Source organism: Cryptomeria japonica, chromosome 9, assembly GCF_030272615.1.
Source record: "Cryptomeria japonica chromosome 9, Sugi_1.0, whole genome shotgun sequence".
Classification (NCBI taxonomy): domain Eukaryota; kingdom Viridiplantae; phylum Streptophyta; class Pinopsida; order Cupressales; family Cupressaceae; genus Cryptomeria; species Cryptomeria japonica.
In genome coordinates, this window is record NC_081413.1 from 183413983 (window position 1) to 183436512 (window position 22530).

A 22530-nucleotide genomic window follows, 5' to 3' on the forward strand; every position below is an offset into this window, starting at 1 on the left:
AATAGGTAATTATTCATAATATTGAAACTGAATCTGATCAAGATGATGAACCCATTGCAGTAATTACTTGAAAGAATAAAGGGGAAACAAAGAAAAGGCAACCCACTGTAGTTCATGCAACACCTAAGGGCCAAGAGGAACCTGAAATTCAAGTGCAACCTATGAAGGTGCAAGTGCAACTGATGGAGGAAGAGGGACATGAAGAACAAGATGAAAGACTGGTCCTTACTCCTCAAGATCAAGAGGTGTTACTCAAACAATTGGAAGGAGATGGACAGAAACAAACATATGAAACAGAAAAGGTATTTGAGGAGGAGGTTACCGAAAAGTTAGAACAGTTATCTAAACAATAACAATTAACTCTGGATCAAGTCCTTAAAGTGAACCTTGCTCAACAAGTAGCTCAACTTCTATAGTAGCCACAAGATCCTCCTCTTCAGCAAGAGCGTGAACTGCAAGAAGAGGAAGAGCCAAAACAACAATAGGAAACATGTAGGGTTACTACAGAGGTAACAGTGCAAAGGGGAGATCAAGATGATAGTATGCCATAATGGATAAGTTTTACCTTTTCTAAGAAGAAGAAAGTTGTCTTCCTGAACATCACTTTGCAACAAGCAATTACTGAGTCACCAAGGAGAGCCAGAAGGCTAAGAAAATCCATCATCTCTCAAGGAAAGACTCAGGTGAAGTAATTGCCAGCATAGTAGCTCCCGTGCCCAAACCAGATACTGAAGGGCAGCCTCAAGCCACCTCAAAATATCAAGTATCAGAGTTCAATTTTGGTAAACAAACCAAGTGGGGAGAGATTTCTACTTTAGTTTCTGTGACTTCCACTGTTCAGACTAGGATGGAGAAAGAACATAAGACCAAACTAGAAGTTAAAGCACAACTAAGGCAATATAAACAATTGATCATGGAGATAGCCAAGACACTTGAATCCAAAGTAGATGACACCTTGACATCTACTTCATCTCTCCCACAAGGTGATATAAAATCATCATATGAGATGAGGAAAGTGGCAACAATAGTCAAAACATGGGCTCAAGATTAGTTGAGAAAAATCAAAATGTTCTTGCAAGATATAATGGAGGTATTTGAAAAAGCCCATTTCAATGAGAAGGTTCTTATTGATTGTTCTGCATAGTGGGAACAACAAATCCTTAAGTTCTGAAGGCAACAAAAGATACTTAAGAAAATCCAAAGACTGGGAGAGGAGATCATTGCAAAGGAGGACCTATTGGGAGGAGAAAGTATCAATAGCCTGCAATCATGCATAGATATTTTGGACTTAAAGATAGAGATAATGGAGCAATGTCTCATCAAGGTTCTCAAAGAACATCCTCCAATCATCAACATGCTTGAACAATATGAGCAATTCATCATCAAACTGCTAAGGAAATATGGGTATAACCTTAAGAAAGGTGGAGTAGTGAATCAAGAAACCATACTTAGTAGGTGGGATTCTTACATGACTGACCACTTTGCATCCATTGTTGAGTTCAACATAGAAACAATGAATATATACATGTATGTGGTATTCCAGTGTCAGGCAGCTGAGGCAATGATTGATGAAATTGTCAGTAGGATAGAGAGTACAAAGGACGTACTCAGAGTATCCAAATTATGGATGGAGTATATTGTTGACCCACCTGTTGCCTCCATAGACTGCTTCATCGACAACTACCAAAACTATGAGAAAAATAAAAGACAAACAGGTAGTTAGTCATATAATGCATATTATTTAAATCAATATCTCCACCTCAACCACTACAGTATTAACTATCACTTCTTGTCTCACTTGCTTTTATTTTGCATCATCCTTGCATGATTTGAAGGTCCTGGAGCTGATGCATCATCAAGAACATGAACTAAAAGCACCAATTTAGTAATAGTTAAGTGGAGTTCATAGGCAATGACTTTCATGTCAACTGCAACTCCCATCTTTTTGTAACTGAATCTTAGGTAGGATTTATTCCTGGGATGTAGGTATGAAACACTATAAATTGTAAAGTTTGGGGCCATTTAGAGGGTCTGTGAATTGATGATTCAGGGCCATTTAGCTAGAGAATTTATACTTATTATGCAATTCCTTGCTCAAAACTATTTTGTTATTCATTTTTCAAAGATTTATACAAAAGCAACTTGTGGATTGCCTGATCTGCAATAGGTGTTTTCGCAGTTGATGTTCTTTGTAATTTGGTATCTTCTCTCATTCTAATCAACATCTTGTCCTTCTAGTTTTATTATAAATTATGAATCATATTATGCATGTGAATGGTATATGAGGATGAAATAATAGAGCAATTTTATGATCTTTTGATATCCAATTCCCTTTATATGTGAGTTGACTGACTTTGCATGTTTGCTGGAATGTTCTTTAAAATGTTGATTGAATGTTATTGATAATACTCCTCTGTCATACACCAACTTTGTAATTCGCTCAGTTGTTAAGAATTGGTTTTGTTATTGTCTCTTGTTACCCTGACCAATCTTTTGACATTTCTTTATTAAAGTTAAAATTAAAAAAATACAAAAAAAGGATTTTGTTTGTTTTGTTCCAACCAGCAGGCCCCTTAATAGGTACAGTTACATCAGCCACTGAGTTACCCAACACCGTCATGACTTGACTACAAAGACCTTGGAGTTGTTAGTCTTTAAGATTGACTCATTTTCAGGAGAGGTGGTATACGCTCTCATATCCTACCTGACTGTTGGAGAGTGTGTCAAAACACCTGTCAATAGGTATTTTCTTACCTAGTAAATATTTTATACATGCTAGATTTTGGATAATGTAATAATAATGTGACAATTATTCAATAATTATTGTAACATTTTATAGTATTTTTAACCTTAGGAGTTTCAAAAGAGCCCATTATCTCACTAGTGGTCAATCTAGTTGATCTAAATAATTGCCATGGAGTTGAAGATGTTGATAGGGATATAAATTCACCTAAATAAAAATAGATTAGAGGTAAGAATTTGTTAAGAGACATGTAGATGAAACCAAATATATCCTAAGTTAGTAGTTGATATTAAAGAAACTACAAGAAGGAATATAAAGAATATTAGGTTTGGATGAAGGAAATAGGACTTAAGGATGATACATGGATTCTAAAGAATAATCATGTTGGTTGGGGTGGCCACCACAACCTATCTTACTTAATTTTGAGGACTATGCTCTAAATTTTATTACATGGGATTTATGATGTAGGAGTGTTTTAAGGGTTGGGCAATCTTTCATCACCCAAAAATATTTATTTCATTTTTTGTAGGTTTCTTATGATTTTCTACTTGTTAGAGTACCATTGTAGTTGATAGTTCCACGACAAGCCATTTTTCTTACCTATTCAATATTTTAGACATTCTAGACTTCGGATCATATGATAAAAATATGGCCAGCATTCAATAATTAAAACTTAACATTTGACAATACATATTTTTGGAATCAAGGAACACTAAGAGGAGGGGGTGAATCAATGTTTTGCAACTTTTAACTTTCTTAACTTGTTCTTTCAACCATTTAATGCAAATGAACAAAAGAAAGATGTAGAAACACAAAGCAATTAGCAACAACACCATAACACCAAGATTTATAAGTGGAAAACCCGGTCAAGGGAAAAATCATGGTGGGAATGAGACCCACAAAATGAGTATACTCTGTTAAAAGTATTACAAGGGAATGCACATGCATTCAAGCACACTGCCTAGAGCTCACTGCTCAAAACAAAGAAGGGCTACAACCCTAGGAAGACTCACTTTCTTACAAAATCTTTTACAAAAGATAATTGGAATGTCTGAACTGAAAAACAACATCTACAAATGCCAAAGTATAGTTCTGGTTAAGAACAAAACTCTTAATCTCACACTACATAATTACACTACTCTGTTCCATTGATCTGCAATATTCAGGAGCAAAAATCCTTCACTTGCACACGTGAAACTATGCACAATCGATCACAAACGCTTTCCACACACATACCAATATATAAAATGGTCATATCCATCGGTCTTATATATCCACATCATGAAATTAGGTCTTCTACATGTCGGCTTCAAGAACACTAAACAAATAATGAAACATGCATACATAGTCGGCTCAATCCGAACTCCAATGCATATGCAGACCAAAAACTATTGCCCACACACTTCCCAAATGTCGGCTAAATATCCTCGATCACAAAAACAATCACCAAAATTACTCCATCAATTCCACACGACGATCAACTATCCAAGACGACCATACTACACTATTCAACCCCAAAAATTGTACATCAAATCTTCTTACTCACATGACAATCATCACCGGAGGCTAAGATTCTGGAATAAGGTACTCCAGACATCTAATTATCTTTCCCTAGCTCTGCAACACAAAATATTCAACAGAAATGAAATGCCAACCAAAATACTACACTCTACCGGATGCTCTACTCTATCTCACCGAACTTAACCAAATCTTCCTTCCGACTTTCAATTGGATCAGATCACACACTACGGATGGAATAACTGACTTGGGTTGCCATCAATGACAACACTGGATGACCTGAGAAGTGTTTCTTGTCAACAATTAACCTTGGGAGTCTCAAAGGCGCTCATGGTCCAAACCAAATTAAGTTTTACTATATATATCTTGTCACACATGATATTCACCCTACTATCGTTTGGATTAGAAAACTAATGTGTAACAAGCCTTATCAACTAGAATATTTTAAGTTGGGTATAGGAAAGGTTATCAAGGAAGGTTCACAACCCTTTGGTTGGTGTTAACCTGTCATGAGAAAGAATCCATATAATTAAGAAGGTCAACTCTTCAAAATAAGGTAGAGCATATAGATATAGCCCGTGTTATGAAATTTAGGTTTCCCATTGAAGTAATTAGCACATAGCTTGCAATTATGTTAGATTGTAAGAATCATTCTTAAACTTTAACTTCAAATCGATAACATACTTAATTGTGGCATGTATGTTTTGAATAACTTTGTCATTTGATAATAATATCATTGATTTACATCTCATTTATCTTCTATCTACTTTCATTGTGTGTGTTTTGTGAACATTTTTATTATTTATGTTTAGGTTGTGCACAAATAGATTATCTTTCATTAGAATCTCTATGTATGATTGCATCATATCCCCTTACAATTTTTAACCTCAATTAAATATATATTGACTATAGATTACTCTTAAAAATATTGCATATGCTTATCAAATGAAACTCCTTATAACTCTCAATACTTTTTAAAAATAAAATATACTTATTACATATCATCACATTCTTTGAAGTTGAATAATTATCTTACTTATAACAATATCATCCTCTCAATAGTGTCATCTCCCTGAAGAAGCCAAAGCCAAAGCCAAAGCCATATATACCCCTCAATAAAAATGTCCAAACTCTTTATTGTAAAAAAATAAACTATTCTTATCTTTTAAAAAAGCCAAACCAAATAAACTACCCTCAATAATATGACTAAATTCTTCATCATCATCAACATCTTGATAGTTCATGTCTCCCTAAAAAAGCCAAAGTCATTTAAACTACCCTCAATCAAATTCTCAAATCTTTCACCATCATAATCGTAATAATTCTTCTCTCTCAAAACAAGCCAAAACCATATAAATCACACTCAACAATATCTATAACCATTACCATAACTTCAAAGATCAATATCTACAAGATTCTTATCTCCCTTAAAAAATTGAAACCACTTAAAATAATGCACCATCAACCTCTCAATTACTCTTATCTTCATAAACAAAAATAGAACCACAAGAACAATTCACCATCAACCTCTCAACAAATTTTATTTCCATAAACAAACCAAACTAAAACCATACAAAGAGCATAACACTTCTCTCCATGAAAAGCCAAACCATGAATTAGATGCTTCTAATCTTTCTCCCATTTGGGTGGGCAATCACAAAGAATTTACCTTCATAAACAAACAAAAACATAGGGGAAGCGTACCAATAGCTGTTATAACAAATTTTGTGCACCCACAAATTCATTTTTGATGATTTTGTTGTTGTTGTTGGTGTTGTTGTATATGCATGCAAATTAACTGCTGATAGTTATTGTTTTGAGTTTTGGATAGTAATGATACACAATGTGGGATCTATTATGTATGTAAAGGTCAAAAAATTGTCATTTCAAATCGTTGCTTGATACCTACTTAAAGATGCCCCAATAAACTTGCACTACAACCACTGTAAAAATTGTCAATACTTATGCATAAATGCCCCAGTGTGCAATGGTACCAATAAAGTTACACAACTCCTCCAATTAAAATCCAAAAATTCTAACCATGAAAAGTAAAAGAGCGACTATTAATATATGTAAAAAAAAAAATTGAACTTTTAATTATTTTTTTAATTTCTTTAAAATTAATAATTAAAAATGAAAAAAAAATGAACGATAATTGAAACATAAAGAGATGCTTCTTTTTAACTCTTCTCCCCCATAAAAAGCCAAGCATGAATTGGGTAGGCTAGATGCTGTGAACTTTCCTCCATTTGGGTGGGGGAATCACAAGATAAAGAAGAGGGATGAGGCCCCACATATGGCGAAGTGATCCAATTCTCTGTTCGACCATGGCCGGTCACAAAAGGTAGGTACCTAGTGAAAGTGATCCAAGTGCATGCATTCATACCATATTGAAGTTCAAGATGAAGTGATGGAGGTCATTGGACGTACTGGTGTCGGTGAACAGGCACAGAATCAAAGAAAAGCAAGTAATGAAGCCGGAGGTTGTTATCCAAACGTCTCTTCACACAGTTTTTTAATAGCCAAAGCGCGTAGAAAAGTACAGAACCATAGTTTACATGATTTTCGTTGATGTACGTCAAATCAGAGTACTACAGAGTTACACGGCTTAGTGTCTATCCATTCATCATCAGAATACAGGGAGCACATTCATTCCACACAGCTGTCGAAAGCTGGGGACTAAATTAAATCGCGCTGTGCAGCGCTGATTTGAGCAATGGGTAAGGATTTGACATACACAATTTTTGTACGGTAATCAGTTGTCTCGGGCATGACATTTGGGAAGAGATACCAATTTGTACTCCCCCAAGAATCCTTACTGTAAACTTGGGAATGTACATTGGCTTGCTTTTGTGCCGACTTTCATGTAGCAACGTTGGCCTTACGTATGTATTGTACGAAGTGTGACTTCAACTTTTTTGCTTGAGTGGGTTGAATTGCAATTTCACACTGTAATAACGGAAATGAAAGGATGGGAAGCTTGGAAAAATTGGTTCCTTAGACAAATTCCTTTTCATTTACCCCTTTCGGAGGATTTTGTAACGGTTTTGAGAAAGTTCTGTAGTAAATTTTTACATTTTGTAAAGTTGGAAACTCTAGTTATGATGTCCTAATCGTTTGACCCTTTAGTTATGTGACTGTTTGTAGTTCACATAATATAGGTTCACAATTCATTTTTGGCAGTCTTATGATTTTTTATTATAAAGTTCGAGAGAAATCATATTTACGGTTACAATGAGTCATCCTGAGGTTATTAACTCTTGGGTGAATCAATAACTTGCTTATATTGTGCATAATTCATTTTTAACATTCTAATGATTTCTTATTATAAAAGCTAGGGAAAAATCATATTCATGGCCACAATAACCCATCTGATTCGTCTCGAGGCTAATAACATATGTGAATTAATAATCCACTTATATTGTGCTTCAATAGTTTCTTGGAAGATAGTTGTCGAACAACCTCCAATCAAAGAAGGGAAATGAATATTTACAAAACTGTGTCCCAAAAGGTAGAGCCCAAACTACTTACAAGTCAAAGTTAATAGCATGCCATCACTATTTCTCTTACAACAACCCTCCTTCTTGACATATAGATTGTGGACTCTCAAGGAACTAACATTAAAATCCTATGACAGTGACACTATCTTGCTCATAGGGGTATGTGCAGGATCATGGTGTGCCAAAACAGGCCCTTAAGTGGCAATGAAATTTCAGAAAATCGGAGTTATGCAACTTGACATGAAAATTTGAATAAGTTGTGAAGATTATTTTTAAAATATGTAAGAAGAGAATATATAGAAAATTGAATGTAGTTTCTAAGCTACTAGTTGTTTTTTGGAAAAAAAAAATCCTATTTGATGAAAATTTCAAATTTCAATGCAGTGGTACTAAAATTTTAGGAAAAAGAATACGTAGACGTATGTCTGACCACCCTAATCACAATCAAATCATAATATTTTTTTATAATATTTATAATATAAGTATTAGACTCATGTCCAGATGTGACACATATTTTTTTAAATTTTTTATAAAGTAAATAATTATTTATGAATTTTTTACTACAGCTTTTCAGAAATTCAGAAACTCCTACGTCTGACCACCTTAACTTGGTCAAAACCTTATGAATTTTTTTAAAAAAACTTTTCCTTATAGTAGACAAAAGCATAGGATGTGATGCATGTTTTGGATTCAAAAAATGTTATACCGTTTGAAAGTTATGAGTGTTTTTCAATCAGTCTATCAATCAGGACTATTGTCAGAATTCAATTAGAAAATAAATAATAATTATTTATTAAAGTCGAAATAAGACAAGCCTTATATTATTGGAAAGTTGAGAACGTTCTTAAAAAAAACTTTTTCCTTTTATCAATTTTGGCTACAAAAAAAGTCGTCAGCCACTAGTGTAAAGTCCGGAAAGTCAAGGAATACTGAAAAACACGTTTTTTCAGTTGACTTTCCAAGCTTGTCACTTCCAAGCCAAATCCCAAAGCATTCCCAAGCCGAATTTTGAAATTTGAAAATTTTACAACAAAAATCGATCGGATATCCGATTGTAATAAGTAAATTCTCTAACTAAATTTGCACATAATTAATCTAATATTTATTAATATATTAATATATAATATTTTAATATATTAATTTATAAATAAATTAGTATATGATATTAGGGAGGGAGAGAGAGAGAGAGAGAGAGAGAGAGAGAGAGAGAGAGAGAGAGAGACCAAATCATGTTGTTATGGGTCATATGGTGTCCTAAGGGGTCGTAGGACACTTTATATGACCCCTTAGGACACCATAAGACCCAAAGCAACCTAATATGGTGTCATAAGTGGTCATATTGTGTCCTAAGGGGTCATATGATGTCTTAAAGGGGTCATATGATACAATATGACCCATAATGACCCAATATGGTGTCATAAGGGGTCCTAGGACACCATATGACCCCTTATGACCCCTATGGACACCGTAGGACCCATTATGACACCATATGACTCCTTATGACATCATATTGGGTTGTTATGGGTTATATGGTGTCCTAATGGGTCATATTGTGTCATATGACCCCTTTAAGACATCATATGACCCCTTAGGACACAATACGACCCCTTATGACACCATATTGGGTCGCTTTGGGTCATATGATGTCCTAAGGGGTCATAGGACACAATATGACCCCTTAGGACACCATAAGACCCAAAGCGACCTAATATGGTGTCATAAGGGGTCATATTGTTGGCATTATGTGAACCGGTATGAGGACATAATGACATTTTGTGTTGTCATTGATGTCAATATGATGAAGAGAAGAGAACCAGTATAACACTGTGAACCGACGTTTGTGTCAAAGTGAAGCGGTGTGCTTGTTCAAGGTGAATCAGCATATGGTTATGGGAACCGGCACATGGAAGCGTTGTATGACTACCGGTTGGTAGTCTCAACTTCAGGGTTTCCGGTTGAAGTGCTTCAAGCCAGTGTGGCTCAACCGGTGACTTTGTGTGATGAGTCAGCATGATAAGGAAGAACAGATCGTGTTGCCACGTATGCCTTGTGTGTGTGAAGGATCTTGCATGAAGGAGATTGTTCCTATCTACCTCAAGAATGTGCGAAGTTTGTAAACGTTGATAACGTGTGATGGGTTATCAGCCGCCATGAAATCGGTGGAAAACAAATGATGGAGATTAATGCAGTGTGCTCAACAGTCATGATTGAACCGTTTGAATTCTTTAACCTAATAGGTTTAGGGTTTAGGGTTTATGCTACCGACCTATCTATTTTCCTATAAGGTCGATGTTGTGATTCTTTCTAGGGTTGTTGGCAAAAGTTGTGTGTGTATATCCAAGAGAAGAGATACATGATTCTTGCCAGACCAGAGGAGAGAAGTGATACCTGTAGAGTTTAAGTGCAGAAGGTGAAGAGGAGCTTAAGCGGATCTGTATTGGCATTGAGTGCTGTTACCAGAACATTGTAATACCTGTTGATCTCTAACCACTTCAACAGTTGAGAAATCCCTTAACAGGGTAGCTTTAACCGGCTTGCTGTAAATATTTTAATAGGGTGACTCAAAACCATTGAGATCTTGAAATCCTCTAACAAGGTAACCTTTAACAGGTTCAACCCCTAACCGAGTATTCTAGCCATCCCTTAACCGGGTGATCCCTAACAGGATCGGTTCCTAACAAAACCTATTGTATCAGTCTTTAACCGGACAAGGCTCCTAATAGAGCGGACTTCTAAAGAGTTCAAAAACAAGCTTGTGGGTATTCATCTCCACTGTGGTTTTTCCTAGTTGGGTTTCCATGTGAAAAATATGTGTGTCATGTGTGATGTCTTCTTCATATGATGCTATGTTGTTTTTTGTCAAGCGGTGAATTATGTTGATCTAGTTGCTTATATGTATATCTTTGATGGTAGTTTACCTGTTCATGCATTAGGGTGAAATGAAAATGAAGTGTTAGATTATATGAGAAGATAAGTGTCAACTAGTTTATGCTTGTCTTAGTTATTCTGGTTTTTGTCGGTTGTACTCTGTTTAAGGACCAGTGTTACTGTTTGTCTGTCAATGCACAGTGTGTGTAGACAAACCGGTTCAAGAGTGTGTTTTTGTTTGTACTGATTCACCCCCCCTCTTAGTATTGGTTTAGTACTATTCATTCATCATTGAGTTATCACATATTGTGTCCCAAGGGGTCATATGACACAATATGACCCATAACGACCAAATATGGTGTCTTAAGGGGTCTTACGACACCATATGACCCCTTATGATACCATATGGTGTTGTTAGGGGTCATATGGTGTCCTAAGGGGTCATAGGACATAATATGACCCCTTAGGACACAATAGGACCCATAATGACCCAATATGGTATCATAACAAGTCGTATGGTGTCCTCAGGGGTCATAAGAGTTCATGGGACACCATATGATCCCTAAGGACAACATACGACCCCTTATGAAACCATATGACCCCTTAAGACACCAAATTGTGTCATTATGGGTCATATGGTGTCCTAAGGGGTCATAGGACACAATATGACCCCTTAGGACACCATAGGACCCAAAGCGACTGAATATGGTGTCATAAGGGGCCATATTGTGTCATAAGGGGTCATATGATGTCTTAAAGGGGTCATATGACACAATATGACCCATTAGGACATAATATAACCCATAATGACCAAATATGGTGTCATAAGGGGTCATATTGTGTCCTAAGGGGCCATATAATGTCTTAAGGGGTCATATGACACAATATGCCCCGTTAGGACATAATATGACTCATAACGACCCAATATGGTGTCTTAAGGGGTCCTAGGACACCATATGACCCCTTATGACACCATATTGGGTCGTTATGGGTCATATTGTGTCCTAATGGGTCGTATTGTGTCATATGACCCCTTTAAAACATCATATGGCCCCTTAGGACACAATATGATCCCTTATGACAACATATTGGGTCACTTTGGGTCCTATGGTGTCCTAAGGGGTCATAGGACATAATATGATCCCTTAGGACACCATAGGTCCTATGACCCCTTAGGACACCATAGGACCCAAAGCCACCCAATATGGTGTCATAAGGGGTCATATGATATCTTAAAGGGGTCATATGACACAATATGACCCATTAGGATACAATATGACCCATAATGACCAAATATGGTGTCTTAAGGGGTCATATGGTGTCCTAAGGGTCGTAGGACACCATATGACCCCTATGGACACCATAGGACCCCTTATGACACCAATATGACCCATTATGACACAATATGACCCATCTCTCTCTCTCTCTCTCTCTCTCTCTCTCTCTCTCTCCCCCCCCCCCTTAATATCTCTCTCTCCCTCTCCTCCTCTCTCTCTCCCCTAATCTCTCTCTCTCCTCCTCCCTCTCTCTCTCTCTCTCTCTCTCTCTCTCTCTCTCTCTCTCCAATATGCAGAGAAATGCAGTCATAAGGGCTTTAATCAACATGTGTCTTTCTTCAAAGTTATGCTTTTATGCTTTGCAGAGAAACTGGTAAGTTTCATAATTATACAATCTTGTACGTCTTAAAAATGTTTCAAATGATCTATTTATAATTTGACAAACTAATTTATATTAAGTCTTATAATTTTTTTCTTGTAGCACATTTATTCCACATAAAAAGGTTACTTATTTTGGTCTTCATTTATATACAGGCATTGTTGTACGTAAGCTTTTCTGATAGGACATGAGGATGTCTGATGCAGATGAAGTGGGATGTTGTATTTGTATATGGATATGAATTGATGTAACTTTGTTATAATGATATACAATGTCCATGAGAAAATTGGTTTAATTATATTGATGATATACAATGTATCTGTACATGAGTACATTGGTGTAGTTGTATTGATAATGAAAAAAAAATCATGTTTTCATATCCCTTCATGGATGTCACATGCAAGTGTAATGGTAATTATGTGTATACAATATATGAAAATATTGATGATCATTATGTGTCTACAGTGTAATGCTTGTTTATCTATATTTTTTATTGAACACATTAGGGCCATAGATTTCGAGATATGATTTTGTAGGGACCCCTCTCGTGGCCCTGTAGGTTCAAACGAATCGTTCGCAGGTGCCACGGATTCCGAGTTAGGGCCCATCAAAGTTTGAAAATTTTTAGCACTTAGGGCGCTCAAGGGATGACGCCGGTAGGATATGACCCTGAGAATTCAAACGAGTGGGGGGGAAAAATAGGACCATACATAGGGTAATAATGCCTAACTGGACATGTCGGAGCCGATGGTTCATCATCGCGACGAGCAGAATGAGAAATTGGCCATGAGACAACATTTGAATGAATGAGACTGACGATTTTTTCGCCCACTGAAAAATTGTTCCCCTAATAAAATCATAGGGAAACTTGAAAAACCGATATAGGCTTTTGTAGGGACCCCTCTCGTGGCCACGTAGGTTCAAACAAATCATTCGTAGGTACCACGGATTTCGAGTTAGGGCCCATCAAATTTTGACAATTTTTAGCACTTAAGGCGCTCAAGGGACGATGTCGGTAGGGTATGACTCCGAGCGTTCGACCGAATGGGGGTATAAATAGGAGCATGTATAGGGTAATAGTGCCTAACTTGACATGTTAGAGTTAACGGTTCATCATTGCGATGAGCAGAACGACAAATTGGCCACGAGACAACATTCAATTGAATGAGACTGATGATTTTTTCGCCCATTGAAAAATTGTTGCCCCAATAAAACCATACGGAAAATTGACAAACTAAGATAGGATTTTGTAGGTACCCCTCTCATGGCCCCGTAGGTTCAAACAGATCATTTGTAGGTGCCATGGGTTCCAAGTTAGGGCCCGTCAAAGTTTGACAATTTTTAGCACTTAGGGCGCTCAAGGGACAATGCTGGTAGGGTATGACCCCGAGCGTTCGATTGAGTGGGGGGGGGGGAAATAGGAGCACGCATAGGGTAATAATGGCTAACTGGACATGTTGGAGCTAATGGTTCATCATCACGATGAGCAAAACGAGAAATTGGCCACGAGACAACATTTGAATGAATGAGACTGACAATTTTTTTGCCAACTGAAAAATTGCTGCCCTAATAAAACCGTAGGGAAAAATGAAAAATCGAGATAGGTTTTTGTAGGGACCCCTCTCATGGCCTCATAGGTTCAAACAGATCATTCGTAGGTACCACAAATTTTGAGTTAGGGCCCATCAAAGTTTGACAATTTTTAGCACTTAGGGTGCTCAAGGGACAACGTCGGTAGGGTATGACCCCGAGCGTTCGACCGAGTGGGGGGGAAAAATAGGAGCATGCATAGGGTAATAATGTCTAAATAGACATGTCAGAGTCGAAAGTTCGTCATCGCAACGAGAAGAACAAGAAATTGGCCACGAGACAACATTCGAATGAATGAGACTGACGATTTTTTTGCCCACTGAAAAATTGCTGCCCTAATAAAACCGTAGGGAAACTTACAAAATCAAGATAAGATTTTCTAGGGACCCCTCTTGTGGCCTCGTAGGTTCAAATAGATCATTCACAGGTGCCACGGATTCTGAGTTAGGGCCCATCAAAGTTTGACAATTTTTAGCACTTGGGGCGCTCAAGGGACGACGTCAGTAGGGTATGACCCCGAGTGTTCGACCAAGTGGGGGAGAAAAATAGGAGCATGCATAGGGTAATAATGCCTAACTGGACATGTTGGAGCTGACGGTTCATCATCGCAACAAGCAGAACGAGAAATTGGCCACGAGACAACATTCGAATGGATGAGTGACAATTTTTTCACCAACTGAAAAACTGTTGCCCTAATAAAATTGTAGGGAAACATGAAAATACGAGATAGGATTTTTTAGGGACCCCTCTCATGGTCTCATACGCTTAAATAGATTGTTAGTAAGTACCACAGATTCTGAATTAGGGCCCGTCAAAGTTTGACAATTTTTAGCACTTAAGGCGTTCGAGGGACGACGTCAGTAGGGTATGACCCCAAGCGTTCGACTGAGTGGGGGGGATAAATAGGAGCATGCATAGGGTAATAATGTTTAACTGGACATGTCGGAGTTGACGGTTCGACATCACGACGAGCAGAATGAGAAATTGGCCACGAGACAACATTCGAATGAATGAGACTGACGATTTTTTTGCCCACCGAAAAATTGCTGCCCTAATAAAACCATAGGGAAGATTGCAAAACCGAGATAGGATTTTGTAGGGACCCCTCTCATGGCCCCGTAGGTTCATGTGGATTGTTTGTAGGTGTCATATATTCCGAGCTAGGGCCCATCAAAGTTTGACAATTTTTAGCACTTAGGGTGCTCAAGGGACGATGTCAGTAGGGTATGACCCAAAACGTTCGACCGAGTGGGGGGGGGGGAAATAGGAGCATGCATAGGGTAATAATGCCTAACTAGACATGTCGGAGCCGACGGTTCATCATCGCAATGAGAAGAACGAGAAATTGACCATGAGACAACATACGAATGAATGACACTGATGATTTTTTTGCCAACCAAAAAATTGTTGCCTTAATAAAACCGTAGGGAAACATGAAAAACCGAGATAGGCTTTTGTAGGTACCCCTCTCATGGTTCTGTAGGTTCAAATAGATCATTTGCATGTACCACGGATTCCAAGTTAGGGCCCGTCAAAGTTTGACAATTTTTAGCACTTAGGACGCTCAAGGGCCAACGTCGGTAGGGTATGACCCCTTGCATTTGACTGAGCGGGGGGGAAAAATAGGAGCATGCATAGGGTAATAATGTCTAACTAGGCATGTCGGAGTTGACGGTTCATCATCGCGGCAAGCAGAACGAGAAATTGGTCGTGAGACAACATTCGAATGAATGAGACTGACAATTTTTTTGCCCACTGAAAAATTGCTGCCCTAATAAAACCATAGGGAAACATGAAAAAATGAGATAGGATTTTGTAGGGACCCCTCTCGTGGCCCCATAGGCTCAAATGGATCATTTGTAGGTACCATGGATTCCGAGTTAGGGCCCGTCAAAGTTTAACAATTTTTAGCACTTAGGGCACTCAAGGGATCACGTCGATAGGGTATGACCCCGAGCGTTCGACCGAGTGGGGGGGGGGAATAGGCACATGCATAGGGTAATAATGTCTAACTAAACATGTCAGAGCTGATGGTTCATCATCGCAATGAGCAAAACGAGAAATTGGCCATGAGACAACATTCGAATGAATGAGAGTGATGATTTTTTCGCCAACCGAAAAATTGCTGCCCTAATAAAATCGTAGGGAAACTTGAAAAACTGAGATAGGATTTTGTAGGGACCCCTCTCGTGGCCTTGTAGATTCAAACAGATCATTTGCAGGTGCCATTAATTCCGAGTTAGGGCCTGTCAAAGTTTGACATTTTTTAGCACTTAGGGTGCTCAAGGGACGCATTGGTAGGGTATGACCCCGAGCGTTCGACCGAGTGGGAGGAAAAAATAGGAGCATGCATAAGGTAATAATGCCTAACTGGACATGTCGGAGCTGACGGTTCATCATCGCAAAGAGTAGAACAAGAAATTAGCCACGAGACAACATTCGAATGAATGAGACTGACGATTTTTTCACCAACCGAAAAATTGTTGCCCTAATAAAACCGTAGGGAAACTTGAAAAACCGAGATAGGCTTTTGTAGGGACCCCTCTTGTGGCGCCGTAGGTTCAAATAGATCATTCACAAGTGTTATCACTATTTAAAAATGGGTGTGCTTTTTCCATTATTGGCTAAGTCTAAATTTTTTTGAGTCTGGTATGTTCTTATTGCTTCAAGGTTGTTTTAAATCCTAATGGGTTTAGGGTTTAGGTTCTAATTCGCTTTAATGACTGTTAAAAAACCCTTTGGCTTCTATTTTTGCATTAATTTATTCACTTAAGTAATGGGTCCCTTTGTCATGAAGTGTTCCCCCCCCTTGTAATTTACCTAGTAGTCCCTTCAATTGTTTATATCTCGCTTTTAAATATGCCTTTTCCTAAATGTCTGTCGGGCCTTGTAAGCATCAAACAACTGTCTATTGATCTAACGGTCCATGTTGATTCATGACCTAAAAATACTCACAATTTATCCATCGCGAAATACCGAAAGGTAGAAAGGTGGACCTGACACATAGGTTCAAGCCAAAGTTAAATACCGGTCAAGTCCCATCTGATCGGACAAACAACATGAGTTAGTGAGATCAAGATAAATGTGGTTTACTCTTCGCGAAGTCGTGAAAAGGTTCGGCGGGACCCAACAATGAGGACATTCCCTTCAGTTAAAAGGTAATCAAGTCACGCCAAGATCAATGACTTGCGTTGTTTCGTGGCTGAGAGATGCTTATGGTTTACTCATCACGAAGTCGTGAAAAGGGTTGGTGGGCCCAAAGGGCAGGATAAACACGAACTTAAAAGGCATTCATCTTTGTTTTAATCCGATGGTTCTCGTGACTTCGTGGCCGTAAGTTGAATGATGATTAGTGTTCACGAAGTCGTGAAAGATGGGTGGAAGTCACACGTAAGTGTGATGTGGCAAAATAGCTACTACTTTTGTGGGGCTCGATAGGAATATGTCAAGTGACACGTAGTTCTAAAAGGATTATTAAGGGCCTGCTAGGGTGTAACCAACGGTTATGTGGGAATAATAAAAGATGGCACGTGACAGATCCAGAATGAGACCCAAGAGAGTTGCCATGGCTAATGGTTGACTGCCATGTGGCATGTATTTACTGATGAAAAGGTTGGGTAAGTGGTTCCCGGATGCAAGGCCCACTTAAAAGGCAGTCATCTCTATTTTGATCTGACGATTCTCATCGATTCGTGGCCCGAAGATACCCACAGATTAATCTTTGCAAAATGGCGAAAACCACTAACCATCAGGGTGAGGTGCGATTAGTTAGAAAGATTGACGACCCCGGTTGGAATTAAAGGTCGGGTGACTTAAGTTAGATCTAACGCTTGGCGTGGCTTTGCAGAGGGGAAGTGCTTGATTGTTAAGTATCGCGAAGTGGCGAAAAGATGGTAGGGCTCTGAACTTAAGCAGAGAGATTAAGCAAAGGTAAAGACAATACAAGTTCCCATGATCCAACGATCAACGTTGCTTTGTGAAAGAAAAGAGTGTGGGTTTTATGCATTACGAAATAGCGAAAAAGTGAAATAGAGGAAAGACTCAGAGGAATCATGACCCGTTGGAAGCATTTTTGAATTTGATTTGGTAAAATCAATTATGAAAAGAAAGCCGAAGCATGCAGAGTTAATTCCTAAAAAACTTAAATGCCAACTTCTCTTCTGTAGTCTGCATCAACTTAATTGCTAATATAGTTTCATCAAAGTTTTTTGCAGAGCGAATTGTTGTAGAGCGAATTGTTGCAGAGTAATTCTCTTCAGGTGAATAATCAGGTTTTTAAGCTTTTCTTGATAACTCTGGTTTGTTCTCAAATATTTTTCATGTGAAATACTTTGTTAGAGGTCTGTGCTAGTTGCTGGTGGTGTGGTTGCTCATCCCAAAATGGCTCCTAGAAAGGAATTCATCGGGAAGGTGGGATACCAAGAACGAAATATATGTGATGATTTTTTAGAACAATTAACTATGTCCACCAATGCTGGGGCTAAGATCAAAGAATTAGTGCCCAAACACCCTCATCTAAAAATTGGAGATGGCTTGTACGATAAGGGTAATTTGTTGAGAGACCCTGAAATAGGAATGTCAGGCTTAGGACTTTTCAAAGTCAGTTTTGGGCAAAGAAATTCCTCTGCTCCTGTGAATGGCATATGGGAACAAGATGTAGGGAAGCTAGTGGTCCCAGGTGTTTTTATGGATACAGACCTATTGACTTTGATTGCACAGAACTATGACTCTATGGCAAGCTGCATCTGGAACATAAAGGGGTCAGTCCTGATTGAAAACATAAAGATGAATTTAGAAAGGCTTCCAAACTCAGTGAATCCTCCAATTTATTAGAACCTATTGATTTTGAATCATTAGGCCAGATTTACAACGTACAGAGGGATCATCTTAGGAATGGCCCATTAAGAGAGTTCTTTGTGAAGATAGGAGGGTTGACAGTTGTAGGCCCCAGCACAATGGAACCATTCTCCCTCAATTTACTCACCTTGAGAGCTAAGGGTATGTATTGGGCCTTGTGCCAGATCTTTGGGGAAGATGCTGGAAAGAATATGCCTACCCATTATATGTTGATGATTGCCCAAATTCTGAATCCTTCGTTGGCCATTGCATTTGATTATGCTCCATACCTTGCTGATGCCATTCATAAAGGCTTAATAGGAATCAAGAATGGTAAGGTTGACAAGCCATTTGGATGGTATTCTATGTTAATGCACATGTTCCTGCTCAAGGGTGCTGAATACTTTGCAAAGGAGATGGACCTGATTAAAGTCAAGGATAATGAGGAAATGCCAGTACAATTGTGGAGTACTATCTTATCATGGGATAGAGAGGATGCAAGTTATCTGAAGTTTGATAGATGCTTTGCATCCAAGATTAGAATCCTCTTATGTAGAGAAAACCCTAGAATCCCTAAAGCTCTATTGGAATTAATTAGACCTAAGGAGTTTACAGAGGATATCAAGATTGCTCACAATTGGGGAGACATCTATTTGTACCCTGTGTCTACTGTTTTCAGAGTGTTTGGATTTAGAGGCACCCCTTATTGATTACCCTATCAGGTCCCATTGAAAATAGGGATTGCAGAAGTGCTAAGACAGATTGGAGGGGTGCAGGAAGCTGAGCTGACTAACAGAGGTAAAGGGACTATTTTCCCAACTATTACCATGGCCCACCATTTTGTAATCACTAAGGGTGGATGGAGATTCTTTGAAGATTTCTTTAAACCATATAGGTTATCAACTACAATGTCAAGATGTGAAGACCCTGAGGACTTCTTCAATGACATGTTGAGGAAAAGAGCAGTGTGCAGAGGTAGGCCTCATCAATTTCAGTTTCCTGAGGATTTAATTAGGAATGAGTTTAGCTTAGATGAGCAGGAACTAAGGAAGAAGAAGTGGGTGGCATATAAGAAAGCCCTTGATTTTATTCATGAATTTGACATTAGCTATGACCCTCTATCTAGTTTCACCCCATTAGAGGAGAAAATAAAGTTTCTGATTCTTTATTTTGAAGATGTAATGCAGACCCTAAAGGAAAAAAGAGAGGCCATAATGCAAAATGATCTTGATAAGGTTAAGATGGTCTTGGCCAAGCCTAATTTTGCTAAATTAATCCCACTAGATGACTATGCAATGCTCAAGAGACCAAAGTACACTGTAATGATGCCAGTGACAGGTGAGCCTTCCTCTTCAAAAGGGAAAAGGAAAGTTGAAGATATTGTAGACATTCAGGATTCCCCTAAGAGGTGAAAGGTGGGAGAAGAAATTGAAACTGATGAGCCTCAATATTCCCCATCTTAATCTCCTATCCACATTAGAGATGAACAAGCTATGGCTGAGCAATTATTGTAGTTAGGGAGTCTTGGTGAGATTGCCTATACTTATGAGGGGACCCAAGAAGGGATGCCCAAAGAGCCACTAGATGCTGAAATGGATTTAACCGATGGTGAGTTAAAAGGCCAAGAATTGGACCTTACTGTTAAGCAAGCTAGTGAAAAATTCCTAGCTGACAACAAATTCGTTACATCAGGAGCTTTTCTACAATTTCTCTGGAAACAAAACATTGGTCAATTCAAAATCAGATGTGAGAAAAGGGTAAATGAACAGCCTCTCAAAGATGCAGCCCAAATAGAAGAAGAAGTTAAGCAAGAAATGAAATAGGAGTTCAAAGCAATCACCCCTGAGAAAGTGAGGGATATGTTGGATAAAGTTGGTGTGTTAATTCTCCCAGAATGGGATATAGCTGATGCATTGATCCTTGATGTAGTACGAAAGGAAGCAAAGCCAATGGAAGGTGTGACCTTCAACAAGGATAATGCTACCCTTGTCCTATGGTCTTTAAAGAAAGATGAGAACAGGAGGAAGAAAAATGCCTCAGATTCTAGCCTCTTTGGAGGAATGATTGTCAAGATGGTTCAGGACATAGGAGTGGTGGAGGTAGCTAATACTATTCTAGAAACTATAAAGTTTAATGTAGTAGTAGAAGAGAAAGAAGCCCAAGAAAAGGCTACTCTCCATTTGAAGTTGGAACTGTTTTAAAATCTTATAATGAATTTAAGGAATGAATAGCCAATAGGGACAACATCATCACTAAACTCCAGAGCCAACTGGCAAGTCAACATCATCAAGGTGAGCCTTCAACATTGATGATCGCTTCCTCTCTAGCAAGACCCCCACCTACTAGTCCAATTGTAGAATTTCCCCCTTCTCCTATGCCTTCTGGTTTCCAACCGGCTAAGACTTATCAGCAAGAAATGGAAAAGTTGAAACAAGCCCAAGCCTTATTTGCAAGCAATTATGAGGAAAAGATAAAGGCAACAATTTCAAGCTTTGCTGACACTGTTGATGCTCCTATAGTGTATATCAATATGAAAATAATTTTGGATACTCTTAATGAGTTGAATGAAGGTAAGGCTATTTTAGAGCCTATTATGAATAAATGGTTGCCTAGGGAAGTGGACTTAGAATTGATGTGTGTGTCATATGATGAGGCACAGGCTAATGTCACTATCAAGTCTACATGTAAGTTGGCAAAAGGATTGACAAAGCTGGCTAAAGGAAGAGCTAATGTGGAAAGAAAAGCTAATTTATATCGGAAAGAATATACTAAGCATAAATTTGCATTGTTTCCTGGAGGTTTTGTCAACTAGAATCAGTTAAAGGATAAACAGGCATGGCTAGATGAGTTAGGGGCTAATTTATCCTTAAGGGTAAATGAGATAATCAATATAGATGACACCTCTTTGTTTGTTAAAACAATTGAGGAAATAGAGAAGATCAAATCTCATTATGGGTTTTTGGATTCAGAGGTAAGGAAAGTGAGGAACACATGGAAAAAGTTGTTAAAGTTGAATAAAGAAATTATTGGCCACTCATGGCCTAATGATGATGTTTTCCAAGGATGGTCCCAAAAGTATGTGGTGGTTGATGTGGAGGTTCAAGAAGAAGATGCTCCGAAACAGTTAGAACATGTTCCAAAGCATTTAGAAGGTGCTCCTGAATGGTTAGAGGATATTGCAGAGGAGCCACCAACTGAAGAAGCCACTGAAGTAGAAAAGGAAATGTAACTACTTCTTGAGTGAAGTAATATTTTGTAACAAACTCTCCTAGGAAAATCCGAGCTTTGTATGCATCCATATTGTTATAAATGGATACCAGGACTAGTAGAAAGATGATCGCAAAAGAATTGTAAGAAAACGCTGCAGAAATTTATTTTGGCTTTTCCAAGTTTTAATGGAGAATATTCGAAGGTTTTTGTAATACTTTTTTGAAGAAAATATCAAATATATAGACCATTGGTTTTGAGTTTAAACTATGTGTTTTCTTCAAATATGATTGGAAGTGTTACTGTTTCATTCTAAATAATCTAGGGTTATTTCGTCTGAATAGGGGTTGTAAGGCAACTTTTAGTAGATATGTTTCTTAGCTTTTCTTTTCAAGAGGGGAATTAAATATGCAAGAATCACTTCTACCAATGAATTCCTTGTGAGATACTTTGAATCTTGATGAGCATAGTTTAATTTGGTATGAATAAATTCTTATGTGTGTCAGGCATATATAGGGATCTGCAGAAGCCAAACTAATGGGATATGTGGAGATATTTGATTGTGGGAGTATTGTTCAAACTTAGGTGACTTTGTGACCTCAGATAACGCAT